Raw genomic sequence first — 14014 nt, forward strand, 5'->3', positions numbered from 1 at the left:
AAAGTCCCCATTATATTTCGAGCCCTTTCACACTGAAAGGCGCGGGGGCGTTGTCGGTAAAGTGCCGCTAGTTTTAGTGGCGCTTTAACATTTTTAGAGGCGCTAGTGGGGCGTTTTTAAGGCGCTTGGGCAGAGCTGCCCGTTGATTTCAATGGGCAGGGGCACTTTAGGAGTGGTGTATACACCACTCCTAAAGCACCTCAAAGAAGCTGCTTGCAGCAATTTTTTGACGTCCTGTCAGCGCAGCGCCCCAGTGTGATATCACTTGGGCTTTTCACGCTGAGATTGCAGATGAGGTGCTTTAAAGGCATCTGTACATTGTGCACCCCTGAATCCTGCTCTCTGTACACTGCGCAACCCTGAACCCTTCTCTCTGTACACTGTGCACTCCTGAACCCTTCTCTGTGTGCACTGTACACCCCTGAACCCTGCTCTGTATACTGTGCACCCCTGAAGACTGTAAACTGTTCATCATAGACTCTGCTCTCTGTACACTGCGCACCCCTGAACCCTGCACTCTGTACACTGCGCACATCTGAACTCTGCATGCTGTACACTGCACACCCCTGAACCCTCTGCACCCCTAAACCTTGCACTCGGTACACTGCGCACCCCTGAACTCTGCACTCTGTACACTTCTGAACTCTGCACTCTGTAGTCTGTACACTGTGCACTCCTGAACTCTGCACTCTGTAGTCTGTACACTGTGCACTCCTGAACTCTGCCCTCTGTAGTCTGTACACTGTGCACTTCTGAACTCTGCACTCTGTAGGTAGCACACTCCTGATCCCTGCACTCTTTATGTAGTACACTCCTGGTATTTAATGCCTCTTTAAGGCTCTCCCAGTCTTAATGCAATTAGGCCCCACCCACCATTTGCTGCGTGTGCTCTCCTGCCCCCACATAGGTAACAGTGGGGGGTGGGGTGGTTGAGTATATATCTATATATATATATATATATATATATATATATAGATAGATATATACATAAACACACACGTGTTCTTGAGCTTTATGGTGCTCAACCTAATGCAGTTGGTTGCGCACACTTATGGGCACAACCATATAAATCCTGGGTGCCTGTGCAGTTCATGGCTGTGCTCACAAATGTCTGATACAGATCAGCCCCTGCTACAGCCTCTCACCTTGTTACTTGCTGCATAGTTACAAAGTTGCAGTTTGATCACGTGTAAAAGTCCAAAGTTATAACTCCAATCACTTGTGGCTCCAAAGTTACAATGTTGCAGTCTCTGACCTTGTGATTTCCTACAAAGTTACAATGTTGTAGCCTCTCCCCCTGTTACTTTCCGTTTCAAAATTACAAAGTTGCAGTCTCTCATCTTATGGCCTTATGATTTGCTACAAAGTTACAATGTTGCAGTTGAGCAAAATGCTTTCTACTGCCCGCAGCAGACTGATGACATCATCTCAGCCTAGGCAAAACCACTGACTGGAGCTTATGGATGGCTTTTTAAATGGTAAAAAGGTGGAGTTTTTTCTGAATGGTTGAACTATAGCTGTATATTGTGACAGGTTAGGAACATATGCATGCAGACACAGAGTTCTGAATTATTATTTTTTTACAGACTTTCTTTTGAATTTGATGCACATCATTACAGACAGTGCAGATAACTTAAAAAAAAAGTTCCATATGTAGGTGGAAGAACATTCACATCGGAGACGATGCTCTCCTTCAAATATTTGTGTACAAGTCTCGTCTCCGGCCCGGTGTTCAGGCACGCCAAGCGCGGCGATGAACCCCCATACCTGCGCCGCCTCCCCCCCTCCTCCTGTTTGCTCGGCCTCCAATCACCCTGACATTCACACAGCCGCCACAATGAGCGATAAGCCCTCATAGGACTACTTCCAGCGCGCCGGCCCCCTTTTCTCTTCTGCTGCCAACTACCTGCCGAGCCCCAGAGCAAATAATGACACTGCCACGGGGATGAAGGCATTAATTATGTGTATTTATGAAATCAGACTGCTATTCTGCGGCTTTATCTGCTGGGGATGTCATCCAGGGGTTAGAGACGGATTAGCAGACAATCGAGGCCTTTCTGTGCTGGAAACTCCTACCTGCGGTTTTTTTTTTTTACCTGCGCTAATGAAAGTGCCTCAAATCACAGAGAATGTCAGATCCGTAATTGCACTTAATGACTTGGGAACGCTTTACAAAACAGACCTGTTTGGCGGCCTGACACCGAGGTGCTAATCTACAACATATGTTAAAGAATAAGAGGCTGCGTGTACATAATAAAGGGGCAGTCCACTCACAAGCGAAGTCCATTTTTTTTATTGGTTTGATTCACCCAGGAACAGAACGGTACATTTCCGATTCAGAGATTAGATTAAGAATAATTCATTAATTATTAAATGCCACCTCAGTCACCTCAATCACATATAGCTGACATGCTAGTGCCCCCTGTAGAATCAGACATAAAGATAAGGACAACTGTAGACTGAATCCAGCTAACCCATCAATAAAGGTGGAGATTGGGGGCATCCGGAGGAAATCCCCAAAACACAGGAAAATACAAGTTCTGTTTCCGTTACTTGTTGAATCTGACGAGCTTTTTATATATCTCTTGCAAACGCCACATCCACCTTGTTTATAATGTCCTTTATAATGGGTACAGAACCAGGAACTCAGCACAGGGATGGTGGAAACCCCTCATAATGGGCACAGCGGGTGTACAGACCCGGGAACTCAGCACAGGGATGGTGGGAACCCCTCATAATGGGCACAGCATGTGTACAGACCCGGGAACTCAGCACAGGGATGGTGGGAACCCCTCATAATGGGCACAGCGGGTGTACAGACCCAGAAAATCACCACAGGAATGCTGGGAACCCCTCATAATGGACACAGCAGGTGTACAGACCCGGGAACTCAGCACAGGAATGGTGGGAACCCCTCATAATGGGCACAGCAGGTGTACAGACCCGGGAACTCAGCACAGGGATGGTGGGAACCCCTCATAATGGGCACAGCAGGTGTACAGACCCGGGAACTCAGCACAGGGATGGCGGGAACCCCTCATAATGGGCACAGCAGGTGTACAGACCCGGGAACTCAGCACAGGGATGGTGGGAACCCCTCATAATGGGCACAGCAGGTGTACAGACCTGGGAACTCAGCACAGAGATGGTGGGAACCCTTCATAATGGCCCCAACAGGTGTACAGACCCGGGAACTCAGCATAGGAATGGTGGGAACCCCTCATAATGGGCACAGCGGGTGTACAGACCCAGAAAATCCCCACAGGAATGCTGGGAACCCCTCATAATCGGCACAGCAAGTGTACGGACCCAGGAACTCAGCACAGGGATGGTGGGAACCCCTCATAATGGGCGCAGCGGGTGTACAGATCTGGGAATTCAGCACAGGGATGGTGGGAACCCACCGTAATGTGCACAGCAGGTGTATGAACCCTGGAAACCAGCACTGTGATGGTGGGAACCCCTCATAATGGGAATGCCGAATTGATTGAAAATATTTCAAATCTCTTTGCATCAAGATTTTATCATAATAGGTTTCCTATAAATTAAAGATCTAAATTTCCACTGACAGAGCGGGGAATATCCCAGATACCCATGTGTGCTCCATTCAAACAAAACCCAATCCACATTCTCCAGCATTGTAGTCTTTAAAACCCAGCTCTGCCCAAAGCTCTTCGTTTTTGTTTTGGCTGGAGTGGGAGGGGTTAGAACCTCTGTTGGGTTTTTAAAGCATTCTGTGTCACCATTGAGAAGATGAACTCTCATTTCCTGTCCTGGTGATAAGAGAATTGGAGGGGGAGGAAGTAGGGAATCGCATCAAAATCAATTGTTTACCATTTTCTGCAAAACTAAAAAAGTCTGTCTGGATTTGGCCTTTATTGTGTACATTTTTACTGGGTCAGGTGACAGTCTAACATCTGTGGGGGCCTTGCCATTGTGCTTCCTGGTAATTTGGCCCCACCCATTTCCATATTTGCCTTGGATGCCCCAACTGAAGAGACCAATTGTCAATGCACTGCCCAATAATTTAGTCCCACCACATCTGTTTCCATCTTTGCCATGTATGCTCAATGATCTTGTCTACCATTGAGGAGACCAATCGCCATTGTACCTCCTGGTAATTTGGTCCCATCTATTTAAATTTTTGCTATGGATGCTCAAAGACCTTGCCCTACCACTGAGGAGACCAACTGCCATTATACTGCCTGCTAACTTAGTCCCATCCCATCCATTTCCATTTTTGCCTTGGCTGCTCAAAGACCTAGTCCCACCACGGAGTGGACTATTAGCCACTATACCGCCCTCATAACCTAACCCCATCCATTTAAATTTTTGGCTTGGATGCTCAAGGACCTTGTTCTGCCACTGAGGAGACCAACTGCCATTATACCTCCTGATAACTTCCCATTAATTTCCATTTTTACCTTGGATGCTCAAAGACCTAGTCCCACCACTTAGGGGACTAGTAGCCACTGTACTGCCCCAAAATGTAGCCTCACCCCATCCATTTCCATTTTTGCCTTGGATGCTCAAGGACCTTGTCTCGTTACTGAAAAGACCAGTCCCCATTGTACCTCCTTTTGGTCCCACTAATTTCCATTCTGCCTTGGATGCTCAAAGACATTTTCCCACCAATGAGGAGGCCAACTGCCATTAAACCACCTGATAACTTAGCCCCATTCCATTCATTTCATTTTTTGTCTTGGATGCTGGAAGGACCTTATTCCACCACTGAAGAGACCAACTGCTATTATATCGCTTGATAACGTAGCCACATCCCATCCATTCCCATTTTGGCCTTGGATGCCCAAAGACCTAGTCCCACCACTGAGGGGACCAATAGACACTGTACTGCCCCATAATGCAGCCCCACCTTATCTATTTCCATTTTTACCTCGGATGTCCAAGGACCTTGTTTCGCCACTGAGAAGACCAGTCACCATTGTACCTCCTTTTGGTTCCACTCATTTACATTCTGTCTTGGATGGTCAAAGATCTTTTCCCACCACTGAGGAAGCCAACTGCCATTAAATCACCTGCTAACTTAACCCCATCCCATTCATTTCACTTTTTGCCTTGGTTGCTCGAAGGACTGAGGAGACTAGTCGCCATTGTACCACCTTTTGGTCCTGCACGTTTCCATTTTTGCCTTAGATGCTCAAGGACTTTGTCCCACCACTGAGGGGAACAATCACCATTGTATCTCCCATTAACCTTGCTCTGCCACATCAATTTCCATTAAGGTGGCAAAATGCTCTGCAGATGGCTTGCCCCACCCATGAGCAAATATCCCCCCCCCCCACAAGGGTGGTCTCAGCACCATTTAGCAGACATGTTCTGCAGAGAGGCAAGGAGACGTACCTTAAATCTCCTTAGTTTGGGTGGTTGATTCGCTGACCAGCTGTAAATTGTAGCCATTAATTCAGCGCAGACACTATAATTTATGACTACATCGAAACCCTACAAAGCAGCCAGCCAGAAGAGGCAACTGACACCATATTCCTTGTGATTTATACAGCGGCCTGAACTCTAAATATCCCCTAAAGAGTGCAATTAATAAAAAGGTGGGGGGATGGGAGGAGGGGAGTACATTTTTTTGTTGCCGGCTTCTTGATTCGGGTCCCAGTCACAGAAAAGAGCCTAGTGATTGGGACCACGTTATTTGTTCTGCACCCGTAAAAAAAAAAAAAACACAAAAAAAACGCAAGCGCATAAAGTTGAGTGACAATTCGCCCCAACCTCTTGCCAAGAGATAATTTTTCTGGAGGTTTATGAGACAGCGAGCTCCGGGACATCAATGACACCCCGCTAATGCACTCTGGCAGGTAATGTTTGGCTTTTTGGGCTGGCGGTCGGCCAGGAGAATACTTTAGCGCAACAGTGAACCTTGGCTGTGGCCTTTCACAGTTTAAACAACCAATTGTGGCTTGTTTGCCTGCAGTGTGTTTTTCGAGAGACGAGGCAGATAAGGAAGAAAATTTGGCGGCTTAAGGGGATTCGTAGTTCTGTGTTTTGTTTCGATTCAAATGTTAAAGCACAAACAATTTAAACATGTTCCTCAATTGTCACAAAGGATAAAAATCCACTTTGTGCGCACCAAAATGCCTTTGCAAACCGAGATATTATCTTGTACACCTAGCAGTGACATCACTGGGCTGTACATAGACTGTGCAGAGAGCAGAGCTGTGGGAGGGGCCCGGCAGACCCCATCCACTACAGACCGCCTGCAGTAAACTATAGGAGGGGGGCGGAGACAAGACCAGTCACCCTGTACAAGGAGAGAGAGAAAAACTGTGGGAACCAAGCAGGCCCGACCCACTACTGACTGCCTGCAGTAAACTACAGGAGGGGGCGGAGACAAGACCAGTCACCCTGTACAAGGAGAGAGAGAAAAACTGTGGGAACCAAGCAGGTCCGACCCACTACTGACTGCCTGCAGTAAACTACAGGAGGGGGCGGAGACAAGACCAGTCACCCTGTACAAGGAGAGAGAGCAGAGCTGTGGGAACCAAGCAGGCCCAACCCACTACTGACTGCCTGCAGTAAACTACAGGAGGAGGTGGAGACAAGACCAGTCACCCTGTACAAGGAGAGAGAGCAAAACTGTGGGAACCAAGCAGGCCCCACCCACTACTGCCTGCCTGCAGTAAACTACAGGAGGGGGCGGAGAAATGACAAGTCACCCTGCACAAGGAGAGAGAGCAGAGCTGTGGGAGGAACCCAGCAGGCCCCACCCACTACTGCCTGCCTGCAGTAAACTACAGGAGGGGGCGCAGACAAGACCAGTCACCCTGCACAAGGAGAGAGAGAGAGCAAAACTGTGGGAGGGACACAGCAGGCCCCATCCACTACTGACTGCCTGCAGTAAACTACATGAGGGGGCGGAGACAAGACCTGTCACCCTGCACAAGGAGAGAGAGCTGCAGTGGTCTTTATTACTGGATCACTGCACAGATCTGCAAGAAACACACAAATCACGCTAAGAGGTCTATTTATAAATCATTCATTCGACCAATGCCACAAGCATTTGCCCAACCTGTGTGGATTTTCCCTATATTTTCTCCAATATGTTTATCTCCTATGATCCGCAGCTCAATCTAGCGGCCAAAATAAGTCAATAATTGCAGCCCCATAAGCAGACAAGGAATATCTGTAGCAAGGCAAAGAAACAAATGATGGTGCTTCTTCTAAGTGCAGTATGCAAGATCAATTTATTAATAGAAAACCAATAAACCATTCACATCTAGTAGAATAAAAAGTGCATGTCATAAGCTCTGGTGTCATCAGCAAGAAACCCAGGCAGTGCAAAGATGATAGGGAGCAGAAACCGCCAACAAGAGAAGATATACAAGCTCTGAAGCCGATCTGACATCTTGGGAACTTGGCCGATGTTGCTACGTGTTTCATGGCTGTAACACCTCTTTGTCAAGCCGCTCAAGAGGCTTGAGAAAGAGGTGCTACCACTTTGAAGGGTGTAGCCACGCCCCTTTCATGCCTCCCAGCGTGTTAGACCATTGGTCAAGTTTCTTGCTGTCATATTGGCTTCAGAGCTTGCATAGCCTCTCCTATCGACGGTTAGATAGAATTAAAAGTGCATGTCATAAGCTCTGCTGCATCATCCAGAATCCCAGGCAGTGCAAAGATGATAGGGAGCAGAAACCTCCAATAAGAGAAGATATCTGAGCTCTGAAGCCGATCTAACGGCTTGGGAACTTGGCCAATGTTGCTACGCGTTTCATGGCTGTAACACCTCTTTGTAAAGCCACACAAGAGGCTTGAGAAAGAGGCGTTACCACTTTGAAAGGTGTAGCCACGCCCCCCTTCATGCTTTCCAGCGTTTTAGACCATTGGCCAAGTTTCTTGCTGTTATATTGGCTTAAGAGCTTTGGCCAAGTTTCTTGCTGTTATATTGGCTTCAGAGCTTGCATATCCTCTCCTAGCGGTGGTTATATAGAATAAAAAGTGCATGTCATAATCTCTGCTGCATCATCCAGAAACCCAGGCAGTGCAAAGATGATAGGGAGCAGAAACTGCCAATAAGAGAGGATATACAAGCTCTGAAGCCGATCTGACAGCTTGGGAACTTGGCTGATGTTGCTACGTGTTTCATGGCTGTAACACCTCTTTTTCAAGCCACTCAAGAGGCTTGAGAAAGAGGTGTTACGGCTTTGAAAGCTCCAGAGCATGCATATCGTATTGGTGGTTAGATAGAATAAAAAGTGCAGTCGCTTCCATCTTGCTACACCCCACACTCATCCACAGTAAGGATATACTAAGAAGGGGGAAAGCGGACATGTTGTTACACCCACCGGAGTTTTGCATTTTAGACGTATTTATAACAGTAAAGACAGTTTATATAGTGAAATTCAGGACTAAGAACTGCGTCTGACGGCTTAGATGTTGAATTTTAAAAGCAGCGAACTTCTGTCAGATTATCAAACCTATGAGAAGAGCAGGGTTGCCACTGCTTTTAAAATTCAAGATCTAAGTAGTCAGACAGAGTTGTAAGTCCTGTATTTCACTATATAAATATATTGCTACACCAGCAGTGCAAAGATGATATATGATAGGGAGTAAAAAACATGCATCAAATGTATCCATTCGAATCTACAAATCCGTACATGAAATGAAGCATTATAAAACAACAAAGTAAGAAAGAAGTGTATGTAAATTTAATCATCATTACCATCTTACAGAAGCTTTATTTTAATGTAATTTTCAGTATTTTAAAATCTGTATTGAATTGTATTGTAGCTGTAATGTCTGCCCTCATGTTGTAAAGCGCTGCACAAACTGTTGGTGCTATAGAAGTCCTGTGTAATAATGATCTACAGGTTTCATTAAAATAATCCCTGGTCGATCCCGCCTGTTATAGGGTGACAACGTTCCATCCAGTGGCGTAACTAGAACCTTCAGGGCCCCAATGCAAGAAACCATGAAGGGCCCCCCTGAACCCCAGCCAGGGCCCTTCCCGGTGAGTCCGGCGGTGGAACTCCAGGGCGTGGTCACAGGTATGACCTTTGTGAGCCCTGTAGTTCCATCACTGGTATCAGTAGTTTTTATTTTATTTTTAGGTGCTCCATTGGGGGACTGTCCCTAGGCAGGATGGGGTCCCCGTCCCCAGAAGAGATGAGGTCTTTTTCTCCAGGGCAGATGAAGTTACTGCCCCCAGGTGAGAAGGGGTCCCTGTCCCCAGGGGAGGTGGGGGTCCCTGTCCCCAGGGGGAGATGGAGGGGGTATGTAATGGTGTGTGGGGGATGGGGTCCTCTCACTCACCATGACCAAGCTGTAGGCCGCGCACTCATCCATGTTGGCCTGGGCTCCATCCAGTGTGCTGGACGGGCGATCAGCATATCTCCCAGAAAGAAACTCTGGCTGGGGAGAACAGGCATTGGACTGAGCGGCAATGCATGGAGCAGGAGAGGAGTACTCTGAGGAGCCGGCCGAGGACACAGGTCACAGGGGGAATGCACAACTAAAGAGCAGCCAGTGCGATAGTCAAGCATGGAGCTCTGCTAGTCACCCTCCACCTCCAGCCACCCGTGTGCATGGTGCACTGGTACCCCTAGCTGCCTATGCTGCTGCTGGCCATATGTGGAGGGGGCTGCATGGGCCCCCTGCATCACAGGGCCCAGTTGCAGTCGCGACTGCTGCACCCCCTATAGTTACGCCCCTGGTTCCATCGCTGTCTGCTAATTATGCTCCTGCGTTCTCACCCTAAGAATTACACCTATCAATTGTCACCCTATCAATTGTAATAAGTCAGGCACGGTGCGCTGTTGCCACCTTTCCGGAAACTTGCCCCGGAGGAAATGTCGTGCCGCCACCATGATAGAGTTAATTGTTCTCATAGACATTCACATCCCCCCCCCCCCCCCACCAGAGTGATAGGGTCTATTTAATGCAGAGGGAGGGGGCTTGTCATTTTGTTTGTCCTGGTCTTATCTTTGTACAGGATGAAAAAGGTGTTCAGCTTAATCCTCTTGTGTTGATTACTAACTCAGGAACAATGGCATTTACACTTCTCTTTAACCCTCCGGGGCCCGCTGCAGGCTAAGCCCGGATTTACCTGTGATAGGGAGACAATGGTCGCACACACACATTTTTCCTGGAAGCAATTTTTAGTGCGGCTTTCAAGTAGAAGTAAACTCTTTTAGCTAAAGCACTATGTTTTAAAAACTGTTTATTTTAACCCACTTGCCTACCGGGGCACTTAAACCCCCTTCCTGCCCAGGACAATTTTCAGCTTTCAGTGCTGTCGCACTTTGAATGACAATTGCACAGTCATACAACGCTGTACACATATGTCTTTTTTTTTTCACACAACTAGAGCTTTCTTTTGGTGGTATTTGATCACCTCTGCGGTTTTTATATTTTGTTAAACAAAAAAAGACTTAAAATTTTGAAAAAAAAAACAGTTTTCATAGTTTGTTATAAAAGTTTGCAAACAGGTAATTTTTCTCCTCCATTGATGCACGCTGACGAGGCTGCACTGATGGGCACTGATAAGGCGGCTCTGATGGGCACTGATAAGGCGGCTTTGATGGGCACTGATAAGGCGGCAGTGATGAGGTGCCACTGGTGGGCACTGATGAGGCTGCACTGATAGGTGGCAGTGGTAGGGAGCACTGATGAGGTGGCACTGGTGGGCACTGATGAGGCTGCACTGATAGGTGGCAGTGATAGGCAACACTGATAGGCGGCACTGATGAGGCTGCACTCATAGGTGGCAATGATAGGCAGCACTTATAGGCGGCACTGATGAGGTGGCACTGGTGGGCACTGATGAGGCTGCACTGATAGGTGGTGATATGCAGCACTGATAGGCGGCACTGATGAGGTGGTACTGGTGGCACTGATGAGGCTGCACTCATATGTGGCAGTGATAGGCATCACTGATAGGCGACACTGATGAGGTGGCACTGGTGGGCACTGATGAGGCTGCACTGATAGGTGGCAGTGATAGGCAACACTGATAGGCGTCACTGATGAGGCTGCACTCATAGATGGCAATGATAAGCAGCACTGATAGGTGGCACTGATGAGGTGGCACTGGTGGGCACTGATGAGGCTGAACTGATAGGTGGCAGTGATAGGCAGCACTGATGAGGTGGTACTGGTGGGCACTGATGAGGCTGCACTCATATGTGGCAGTGATAGGCAGCACTGATGAGGTGGCACTGGTGGGTACTGATGAGGCTGCACTGATAGGTGGCAGTGATAGGCAGCACTGATAGGCGGCACTGATGAAGGGGTACTGGTGGACACTGATGAGGCTGCACTCATATGTGGCAGTGATAGGCAGCACTGACAGGCGGCACTGATGAGGTGGCACTGGTGGGCACTGATGAGGCTGCACTGATAGGTGGCAGTGATAGGCAGCACTGATAGGTTGCACTAATGGGCACTGCTTAGCCGTAGTGGGTATGGAATGTGCGGGACCGATGTCCCGTTTACTCCATTGTGAGGAGAAAAAAGTTGCTCATCGGCTCTGTTTACATCACGTGATCAGCTGTCATTGGCTGACAGCGAGTGACGTGGTAGGGGGCCGGGATCGATCTGTGATCAGCCGAGTCTCGTTGAGGGGGGTGCACAGGCAGCTCATGTGCGGGAGGACAAACATGGACGCCCTCCCGGGAATTTAGGCCCAACCTACAGCCGTCTTTCAGCTATAGCGTGGGCGGGAAGAGGTTAATTAAAAAAAACAAAAACATTTGCTGCTGACCCCCTGAAGCCTCTTTACAGCCACTTCCTTTTCACATGCATGCCAGAGACATGCATTGAAGCAGTCCCCACTGGAAGCCCATGTGACATGGTGACAACCATCGGGAAACTCAGGCATGTTCGGACTAGGATTTCGAACCCATGTGTGCGAGCCCGCTAAAAAGTAGTCACTTGTATGGGCCGATCCTCTGCCCCTTGTATACTTGCAACAAGTGCCGGAACAAGGTCATCTAGAGCCCAGGGGGAACATGCCAAACTGCAACCCCCCTCCAAGATGCATTATGTGTTAAAAATCCCTCCCAAAAACACTGAGGACTAATCTGCATGCATAAATTCCCCCTCCTTCCAGTACAAACCCCCCCTCTGAAATCCCCCCTTACAGCATAAATCTTTACTCCCCAAATCCCCCTCAGCACAAATGCCCCCCTACAAAAAAAAAATTACCCCTCCTAGCACAAATCCTCTACCCCTAAAATGTCCCCTCCAAGTAACACTCCCCCACCCCACTCCAAATTCCCCCCTCCTAGCACAATTTTCTCCCAACCCCCCCCCCCCCCCAGCATAAATCCTCCCTCCCCCCAAATTTCCCCTCCTAGCACAAATACTCCACAATCAGCCGTACTAGCACAACCCCCCCCCCCCCACAAAAAAATACCCCTCTTAGCACAATTCCCTTTCCCTCTCTACCACATCACCTCTTCTAGCACAACTCCCCCCTCCGAGTACATATTCTCTTCCCCAATCCCCCCTTCCGCCCCTAAATCACCACTCCTAGCACGCCCCCCCCCCCCCAAAATTTCCCATCCTAGAACAATCCTTACCCCCTGCCGCCTCCCAACGCAAATCTCCCCCCCAATCTCCTTATGGCATCCCCCAATCTCACATGATACCACAGTGCCCCCTCCCCCAGGGCAGCCACCCATCCTGCCCACCCCTTGTCTTGGCCCTGCTTGCAGCTGAGGGACAGAGAATGCCCCACCCACAAATGGCAAGCCGGCTCCCACATGTGGGTTCGGATCCTGGCATGAACATATATGAACTCATTACTAGTGACAATGCAGGAGCACAACTAGAAATGGGGACAAAGCGTTGTCACCCTATAAATTCTGATTAGACAGGAGGGCAGAGGGAGGAGCTCATCAGTCTGCTGCTTCTCCTTTCACTATCCAGTCACAGAAAGGCCTGAAAATGAGGTCTCTCATGTGGCAGAACTGTGCAAATATCAGGACTGGATGGACAGCATGGTGACGCAGCCTTCATCTGCGAATTTAGCTACTTGACTGGAGTTCAGCCTTAAAGTAGAATTCCAGGAAAGCCTAACTGGACTTAAAAGTGTCCCCTCCCCCCTCCTAACACCTATTCTGACTAACCTGTGTAAAAGAGATCTGTATACTTATCTATTTTCAGGCCGCCATTCACGTGATCTGGCTGCCCTCCGTCAGCCAGTGGAGGCAGCAGGGAAGAGGAGGGGGTGCCGATAAACGGATAGCCCACAGGAGCCTATGTGTAATGTCACTCTCTTCTCCCCTGCAGCTATCACATCATGTGACCTGACTGGAGCGGGCTGAAAATAGGTAAGCATATACACCTTTCTTGCTCACCTGCTTAGCCAGGATAGGTGTTAGGAGGGAAGGGGGAGGGGGGGCATTTTTCAGTTGGGTTTTTTCCTGGAATTCTACTTTAAAAAGGAACGACATGGGCCTACTTGTCCTTTTGGCGCGGGGGGGAGTTGGAGGATGACAGCGGACACTCCCAGGGAAATTCTAGCCATCAACTTACAATGTCAACCGGCCCATTCTTCTGCTTCCAACAAGCGTAAAATAATGACGAGGTCCGTAACCTGCTATTTATCGCATGCGGGAATTTTTCCAGGTATGTCGCAGAGGGCGCGGAATGTCTTCTCCCCCCCAATCACCAAAAACGATTTCTATAGCACAAAAGCCGCCCGCCTCCCAGACAAATGTTCTCTGCATGCTTCAATCGCACATTCATGTTAGGAAGCCAGCGGAATGTAATTGGAAGGGGTAAGCGGGGAGGATGCGGGAGCCAAAATCCCGACTGCAATCACCTTGGGGAACCGTGTAATTAAAGCCTCGTAATGAGACGTCTGGGAGCGGCCGGTGCGAGAAGGAACATTCGCCGTAAGTGTTCTTCAATGGAGGCGGACAAATTACCAGGGCCGACGTCTATACTGACTACTGGAATCATTGCTATAGGAACATAATACAATCATCCTAAATGTAATGACAAAGTAAACAGTGCTCCCCCCCCCCCCCCCCCCCCTGCTTCA

General features: G+C 48.6%; 1 protein-coding gene across 1 annotated transcript in view; it reads right to left on the reverse strand.

Annotated features, from left to right (window-relative positions):
• The window catches only part of EYA2 (EYA transcriptional coactivator and phosphatase 2), a 245582-nt gene that overhangs the window by 23170 nt on the left and 208398 nt on the right, over positions 1–14014 (reverse strand).

The sequence above is a fragment of the Lithobates pipiens genome, unplaced genomic scaffold (assembly GCF_037356315.1).
Source record: "Lithobates pipiens isolate NorthernLeopardFrog02 unplaced genomic scaffold, aLitPip1_a1.2 Scaffold_28, whole genome shotgun sequence".
In the NCBI taxonomy this organism is placed as follows: domain Eukaryota; kingdom Metazoa; phylum Chordata; class Amphibia; order Anura; family Ranidae; genus Lithobates; species Lithobates pipiens.